Here is an 8,438-nt window from a genome sequence, read left to right as displayed (position 1 = left end):
CAGCTCTATGTTCCCATAGCCCTATGTTCCCACAGCTCTATGTTCCCACAGCCCTATGTTCCCACAGCTCTATGTTCCCACAGCCCTGTGTTTCCACAGCTCTATGTTCCCACAGCCCTGTGTTTCCACAGCCCTTTGTTCCAACAGCCCTATGTTCCCACAGCTCTATGTTCCCACAGCCCTGTGATCCCACAGCTCTATGTTCCCACAGCTCTATGTTCCCACAGCCCTGTGTTCCCACAGCCCTATGTTCCCACAGCCCTATGTTCCCACATTTCCTTTTTCATAAATTTGTACAAAAGAAGATCTTCGAATGTCAGTAATATCCAGTTATTGAGTTATAGTGCTGTTCTTATTTACAAACATTTCTGTTTTTCAATGCGTGTAGCCTTTCATATATATATATATATATATATATATATATATATATATATATATATATATATATATATATGTATATATATACACACACACACACACACACACACAAGATTTACATCTTATTTGCAAGGACAGATGAGTGGGCACTATTCACAAGCTTATAATACATATATTTGAATATGACAGCAGCGATAGTCGAACGTTTCCATGGCAACAAGTAAAACAGTCTTGATGGCTGTCCATCAGCCAGTTGCAGTCTCTGCCCTCACAGACTTTACGTGATGGCAGTAAATACATCATAGTACATACACCTGAAGTCCGCAGGGGCTCAGTCCGAGAGTCCAGAGGGTGGACATTTGGATTCAGCCATTGACATGACTGACAGCTGTGTTAGAGACTCATCGGCTCTGATTGGTAGTTTTCAGTCACATGCAGTTAGGCCATTAGAAGCACTACAAGGCAATGGAGTAGGCAGAGGAACATGATATTTCTTCACAGATTATTTGTGTAGTGTAGTGCTGTGTGAATATAATGACAGTTTGAGTAAATATAACAAAAAGTTACTTTTGATAAAAGTAACCAACTACAGCTTTAATGTCTTGTAACTGATTAGTAAAGCATTACTAAATGGTTTACTTTTCCATGGCTCAAAACACTAATTATACTTAGCAGGCCATATTTAGAATATCCAGTTACTTTTAAGCTTTGAACTGAACAGCGATAGAAGCTCAATCAGGAGCTGATAATAACTGATACTAATACATATAGGAGGAGGAGGGCGAAGGTACCAAGGCATTAGGTGCTCTTTCAAAACAGTACCAAAAGGCATGTCTTTGTTTGTTGCTGTGTATTTAATGTGTATATATAACATTAAAAACTACTCTTCTCTCATCCTCCTCTCAGCCTATAATACACCTAAGCATGAAGAGCTGATTATGCTTCAGAAACTATTATCTTCACAACCCCCAACGATTTCAGGTTTTTACTTTCATTCCACAAAATGGCTTTTTAGGGAGGAATATCTCTCACATCTTTTTCAAATTATCACCCTGCTATGAAGTCCTCATTAGCCTAATGATGGATAGAAAGAGCAAAGACATGATACCTTTAAGAATGTCTCAAACCTTTTCAAAGCCATCTTCTAAGCCTTGCCCTACAGAACAAATGGGCCCATGTGGGACAATAAAGACTGAACTGCATTAAATTGAATACTGCAGAGCACCGTTATGATGTACAGCAACTAAACTGTCTTAATACAAATGAGCAGATTGAGATTTGAGCTACTCTTTGATTGACTTTCTAATTGCTTGTTCCACTTCATCAGCTTTAACTTGATTTAATAATTTGGTGTAACAATATGGCTGAAGTGTTGAAAGGAGGAGCTGGTACTTAGTATAATAGTCTGAAAGTTCAGTTCTCTGATTGTCTGCTCCAGCTGTGAAACACTGCCATACAGAATAGATTAGAGTCTTCTCTCACTTAGTGGTGACCTCTCCAACCGCCATGTTGTCTGAACCTCCACGCCATGAACAGCTGCCTTAGCTGCTGCAGCTCTCTTATGTATGCTAGCTTGAATATGGTGCTTCTGTACTAATGCCAAGGTAGAGGGTTCACTCTCCTTATGGGCCGACTAGTCAGAAGTGTGAAGGCTGTCACAGCTTGTGGAAATACAGCTGGTTAGGCTTTTCTCAGGGAGTGCAGTGAAACTTTCTTAGAATATGTCTGTACAGAAAGAATCCAACTCTGCAGGTCCATTCAGGTCTATGGAGCTTTTTTTAGCATCTTTCAGCTCATTGTTTTGCTTTTACAGCCCACACATTAAACCTGCATTAATGCTGGGTTCAGTCTGTATGATGTGTTGGTCCGTTCTGACAGTCACCATGTCAGATTAAGCAGTTATGGAGTCATAAAAACTTGCCATGATGCTAATGGCAGTACTCACCAGGTTGCTGAAGTGCTGCTATTTTACACCACTGTTTCTATACCATTGTCCATGGCAGCAGATCGCTCTGTGTTCCTTATGGTCAAAGTGACGTCTGTGATGAAAAGAGTCGAGGAAGACGAAAAGAAAACAAACTTGCTAGTCTTTATTCTGAACTTTATTCAAGTCTGATCGATGGACGCAATGTCAGCTGTTGTCTACTATGACACACTACATGGGATAAAACATTTGTTTATTGTGCATGACACTAATTGTTGTCAAAATCCAGGCCAACACAGTTGGACAACCGAATTGGGCTACTACGCTGACATTGTGTCATCTGAACTAGGCGTAACACATTTTTGGCCACTGGGGGCACTGCACTTGGAAACAAGCTGTAAACCCTGATATACTATTACCTTTTAACCCACACATAAATATGCAGCAAATAGCATTCATTTAAAGTTGTGTTTCTAAACACCTGATTATTGTAAGTCCTGTATTCAATCTCATTTTAGCTCTGTTTTGTTCTCCGCCAACTTAAGGAGCTATAGCTAGCTTACTTTTTCTGTTGATGCTGGGCAGGTATAGAGAATGCGAAGGTACTTCACACCATGTGGGAAGGGGGCGCCATCTTGTGAGGTATACATGCTGTTATCTCTGTTACTGAAGTGTATGCACTCAGTCCCAATACAACATTGTCTGAGTATGTGAGTGGAGGTTGTGCATCAGTGGGTGCGGTTACATGATGGCTTCTCATTCGGAATGAAATAAATCTGAATGAAATCATTCAGAATAAAAGTTTTTCCAGGTAGTTTACATGGGAAATATTCATTCCGAATGAGGGTTTACACGGAGATCAGTTTAATCGCCTTATAATCGCCTTTATTCAGGTCTGCGCAAGGATTGGGGCAGGGAAGGTTTCTGATTGGATAGGGGGCAGGGCGGATGTTACGTGTTTACGTTTACCGGAAGAAAACACTGTAGTCCTCGCTCCAGATAACAAGATGCTTGACGACGACGCTCTTAGTGCCTTTTTCGGGCTTGTTTTGCTTATATTCTTGAAGCAGCAGTACGACAACAACCTTGTTGGGCTAATGCTTCGTCTGTTCAGGAAGAGAAGGGAGGTAGAAGGTCGAAGAAGGGAGATAGAAGACCGCTCGGGACCATCTCTTGTTTTTAGAAGCTGCCATCTTGTCGCGTGCGCGCTATATACGTCATCGCGCCAGAAGGGCAAGGAAGTGAGCATGCGCAGAAAGACCGGAATGAACTTAAAGAGGAATGAGTGTATACAAGTGCGAGAAATTCTTTCATTCGGAATTAGAAACGAAATAATCCAGCCCCTTATATCGGAATGAATTTTCAATCACATTGGCCATTTTCATTCTGAATTAGGTGTTTACAAGATCACTTTTAATAGGAATGAACTTTCATTCCAAATGAAAAGGGAATTAAACTGTCCATGTAAATGCACTCAGTGTCTGTAATCTATCTTTGGGCTGCCAAGTTATATGAATCTAGATTGTTTATCGTGAATAGTTTGTCCAAATACTGTTGCTTAAACACTGTAGCAGACACAGGTAACACAGCATAATACTCATAAAATGGTGCCCCCGTCCCATAAGGTGTGATGTACCTTTATGCCCTCTACATATCACACCAGCTTCACATCATTGCCAAGGCTGCGCCCCCTTTTAAGGGAAGCAATGTCACATTGTGCGAGAAAGAAAAATGCCAAGCTGCTGTGTAGCAGGTTAACCAAGGCTTGCACACGGAGATTTGAAGCACACAAGATTTGTGAATATTCACTGTCAGTGGGGTAAATGGCTCAATGATGCATGTGACAGTTACTACTGATGGATGGCTAGTTTGACTGGGAAGGTGCTGCAGTAATGTTACAGTACAGCAGCATCAGACTGCCATCTCCAAGTAAATCTCAGGCTAGATAGAAAAAGGTTGTTTTTTTACAGCCCACATGAAAAAAATGTCCAATTAAGCAGTACCCAGCCACTGTGTTGTGTCACTGATCCACTGGGACAGGAGAAAACTGAAGGGACATGGCAGTGATAAACCTTATTTATTAAGGTAACGTGTGCGCAGCATCAGGCAAGGTTGCAAAACAACTATTAGACATGCCTACAAATGTTTGTTTAAAAGAAATAAACGCCCCCCCCCCCCCCCCCCCCCAAAAAAAAAAGGGGCGGAGCCCTGACATTTTGCGAGTTCAAATTTAAGCACTCTGGGCTCCCTCGTCTCAAAGTCAGTGGGTTTTCTTGAATAGGTTTTTGGTTAGATGGCTGAATTAAGGTCTGTACTTAACACCAGTTTAAGAGACTTTGTTGTACGAAATAAAATACATCAGTAAATACCCCACACGTGAATTTTAAAACCTTTAAGTGCAACACACACCGCCGCCGTACGCCGCACGTCAAAACGCCCGCCTCCATTATATTCTATGAAACAACCCACACTGGCGCCGGCCGACGCGCCGCGTCGCTCTGATTCAGCCCACTGCTCTATTTCCAATGCGGCCGGTGCTCGTGGCGGCGCTGCGAGAAAAGCCTTTTATGTACGTCTCGTCTCGCAGGATCAACTCCGGTTGTTTCAAATTTTTAATAAGACGACTTTGATAAGAAACTCACCCGTGAAATTCAAGTTGTTGTTGCCTCAAAGTTTTTCCTCTTCTTCTTCTGTTACTAGCAGTTGGCAACCGTTGGCAACTAGTGTAGGTACAGCCACCTAGAGGGCTGTGGTGGGAAATACATGTTGACGGTGCTGCTGCGCGCCGCTGCCAGTGTGTGTTGGGGGGCGGCCCTTGACGGCCACAGCGCCACGCCGGCGGCGGTGTGTGTTGCACTTTACACGTCTTAAAAAGATGGTTGTTAACAAGTGGCTATATGAGACTACAGAGCATCATCACGCCGAACACGGCTTTACAGCCAAGTTATGGTGGTTACGTTAAGTCATGCAATTGTGAAGTAGTTTGTATATAGCCTAACATTAGCTTTTTACTTCTGGCAATTGCATTTAGGCTTCAAAAATCATAAATGTGGAGATTATTTTGCTGAACAAAAAGTGTATCATAAACTATCTTTGCCACAGAGCTGATTTTCAATGTTGTGTTGTTGCTATCTCCACCCACACATATACCAAACGTATGCTACAATGTCAGTGCTGATTAAAATGTGTCACCTTAGCTAGGAGCAAGTTAGCTCACTAGCAAATGCTAACATTAGCTAGCAAGCTAATGGTAGCTTCCACTACATCACAAAGATGGCGACTGTTGAGCATGAGAGATGTCTATTATTCCACACTCAATTTTTGGACTGTTTTGAGTGTGCTACAAATACACTGCATTTTCCTGTACTATGCAGTGTGAATGCACTTAGCGCTCTTGTGCACTCAAAATATTAAGTGCTTCGTACAGAAGTATGTGATTCGAGACACACTGACAGTTAGCAACTAGCTGGTAAACATAGCAGAGCGTTTAGCAGTCAAAGAGCCAGACATTTTGCTCAGGAGTCGGTGGAGACCAAAAACAGAGCTAAAAGGGAATAAATATTGGACAAAAACACAATTCCAAATGAATCATGCTCTGGGTCTGCTAAATGTGGTAATAGGCAACTTTGCTAACACACTCCCCATAGCAACTTTAAAAGGTGATAATAGATAACACAACTTACTGCGATGCCCCTAAGTGGCTAAAAAAAAAACCAATTAACACAGGCTCACATTAAACTGTTCTAAGTATTCAGCAGTTTGACTCAATGCTCAGTGGACATTGTGAAACAGGAGAGAACAGCCATGTTTACCTTCCAACCCCCTGAGTTTACTTTCCAAGCAAGCTGAGTCTTGCTGCTCTACATCTGCAGACACTCAGTTTGAGGACATTGTCTTTCAGGAAATGACACGCCTTCAGGACCAGAAGACATGTCACACCACTGACCGCTCTCACCTGTGGCACTTGTCAGATTTATCTCTGGTAGCAAGAGATAAAGCAAACCACAGCCGCCACTGACACAGCTTCATCACTGGAGGAATGCACATCCACACACATACACACACCAATTATTTTTTCATTGTAGTCTGCAAGAGACAATTTCAGCCAAGGGTGCTATAAAACCTTGGTGCATGAACCTTCATTGGCAAAATGTCATATGTACAAGTTGATTCTGTTTGTTTTATCTGCATCATCAATAAAATGAAGACAAAGTTGCAATATTAACTTTACATCCTCCCACATTAGCTGCATTTTTAACCTCCCCAAACCTTTTTGCTTTTGTTTTGTGATTAATTCATCCAGACTGGTGCTTTAGTTAAACATTTCTCAAGGCACACTGTGAACTTTCGATATGTCTGCTGTCTCACAGCTTGTTCAGTGACCCACGGTTATTCAGATTTATGTAAACAAGGATGTGAGGTGTTTCATCCTGGGACTATTTGCATTAAATGCCTGGCCTATAGTCAGCACCTTGAAAGGGTCGATGAAAATACAACTGACATGACGGATTAAGACTGAAGATACTTATGTTCACCTTTTGGTTGATACTTCATTGTGTCTATTCAATCAAGCAATTCTGACTAATGCCTTCAGAGTCAGCAGAATCAATAATAACACAGTGGGTCTCTGATTCAGGAAACTTTTGCGAATTCATATTAGCAATAAGTACACAATGCAGGTCAACAAGACTTCACATAATAATTTTGAGAAAATTCCCCTTAGATTTTCGATGACCCCAGAACATACTGACTTTCCCCTCTAAACTGATAAAAAAAATTAAAAAAAAAATCCTAAATGGATGCAGCAGGAGATTGCTCAGTCTTACTTCTTTTAGACCTTAGTGCAGCATTTGAGATTTGATCATGAAATTTTAATCGACTCACTTAAGCACTGAGGTAGGTATCTGGCTCAGCACCGAGCTGTCTCAGATCCCATCTTTCTAATAGACCTTTGTCTGTGAGACAATTCATCTCTCGGAGGCACACAGCTCCTAAAAAGTCTCACAGAGCTCAATTCCAGGTCTCATCCATTCGTCCCTCTACAGTGCCAGCTCCCACTTAGAAATGTCTTTCAATAAAACTGTATGTCTCTCCATTGGTGTGCAGAAAACACCGATTTATACAAGCTATTACAACACTGACACAGACAGTATGAACCTATGCCTCTACTGGATGTCTTCATGGAAGGAAAGGTCTTTTTTGAAAACACTCTATGTACCTTTTTTTTTTTTAAACTGATGGACATTTTCATTTTTGACCTTTAGTTTCGACCTTTCAGTGTACTTTAGAATTGGAGATTTAAAGTTCATCTGTAATATATTCGTTATTTTTTGTGTCCGCCACTGACTGGCACTGAAAATTGTCTTTGGAGGGTAGTAGGTTGAAATATATGTCCATGTTATTTCTGTATGGTTTAATTACGATCATACTTTCTGCCACTCATGGCTGATTTCCAATATACTTTTTCGAACAACAGTGGCCTCTATTTGTATCTGGAATGTTGGAAATTATTTGTAGGTTATAACTGTAGACTATTTGGACAGCATTTTGAAGAACAAGGTACAAACATTATGACAAAAGATACAAAATCATAACTAAAGAGGGCATTGATTAAATTAAATCCATAACTCTTTATGGACTGTATTCATCAGGGAAGCTTCAGCTTCTAATGGCTAGGGATAACAAGAGTGTTTTTAAAGGTTATTTTTTGTTTAACTGAGCAGTTAAAGCTGAAAAGAGCCGAGAAAAAACATGACAGAGAGGGAGGATGACATACGACAAAGGTCCCAGGGAAGATTCGTATTTAGAGCATCATGAGCTCATGGTTGCGTTTTAGCCGACAGACTCAGCAGGAAGCCACTCAATCCATCTGTGCTGACAAACACCCATCAATAATGAAACCAACGGGAAATGGAGAGATGATTTCTTCTGTCAGCGTCAGTTAAAAGCCTAACAGCTGCCAGATGTTAAGGAGGTGTTTGACTAAAGGCGGATTAGAGAGAGTTACAGTTGTCTAAAATAAATACAATTTTAGACTCTGAACATATAAAACGACTACGTTCTCTTGATTTACTCAGGTAGGTACACAGGTATACAGGAATGTCCAAATCTTCTAACCTAAGTGTCAACAAAGCAG

The 8,438-nt window shown here is 41.1% G+C and overlaps 1 long non-coding RNA gene across 1 annotated transcript; it reads right to left on the bottom strand.

The window, feature by feature from the left end:
- Window positions 1–568: 568 nt before the first annotated feature.
- On the bottom strand, window positions 569–5,018 carry LOC117267241 (uncharacterized). Its single transcript, XR_004502545.2, has 3 exons — window positions 4,945–5,018; window positions 2,324–2,417; window positions 569–833 (listed from the first exon to the last, which is right to left on the bottom strand). It is a non-coding gene; the product is annotated as an uncharacterized LOC117267241 (long non-coding RNA).
- Window positions 5,019–8,438: the final 3,420 nt, after the last annotated feature.

Source organism: Epinephelus lanceolatus, chromosome 15 (genome assembly GCF_041903045.1).
Source record: "Epinephelus lanceolatus isolate andai-2023 chromosome 15, ASM4190304v1, whole genome shotgun sequence".
NCBI lineage: Eukaryota > Metazoa > Chordata > Actinopteri > Perciformes > Serranidae > Epinephelus > Epinephelus lanceolatus.
The sequence above is the reverse complement of the archived record's forward strand: the minus strand, read 5'-3'. Positions and strand labels throughout refer to the sequence as shown.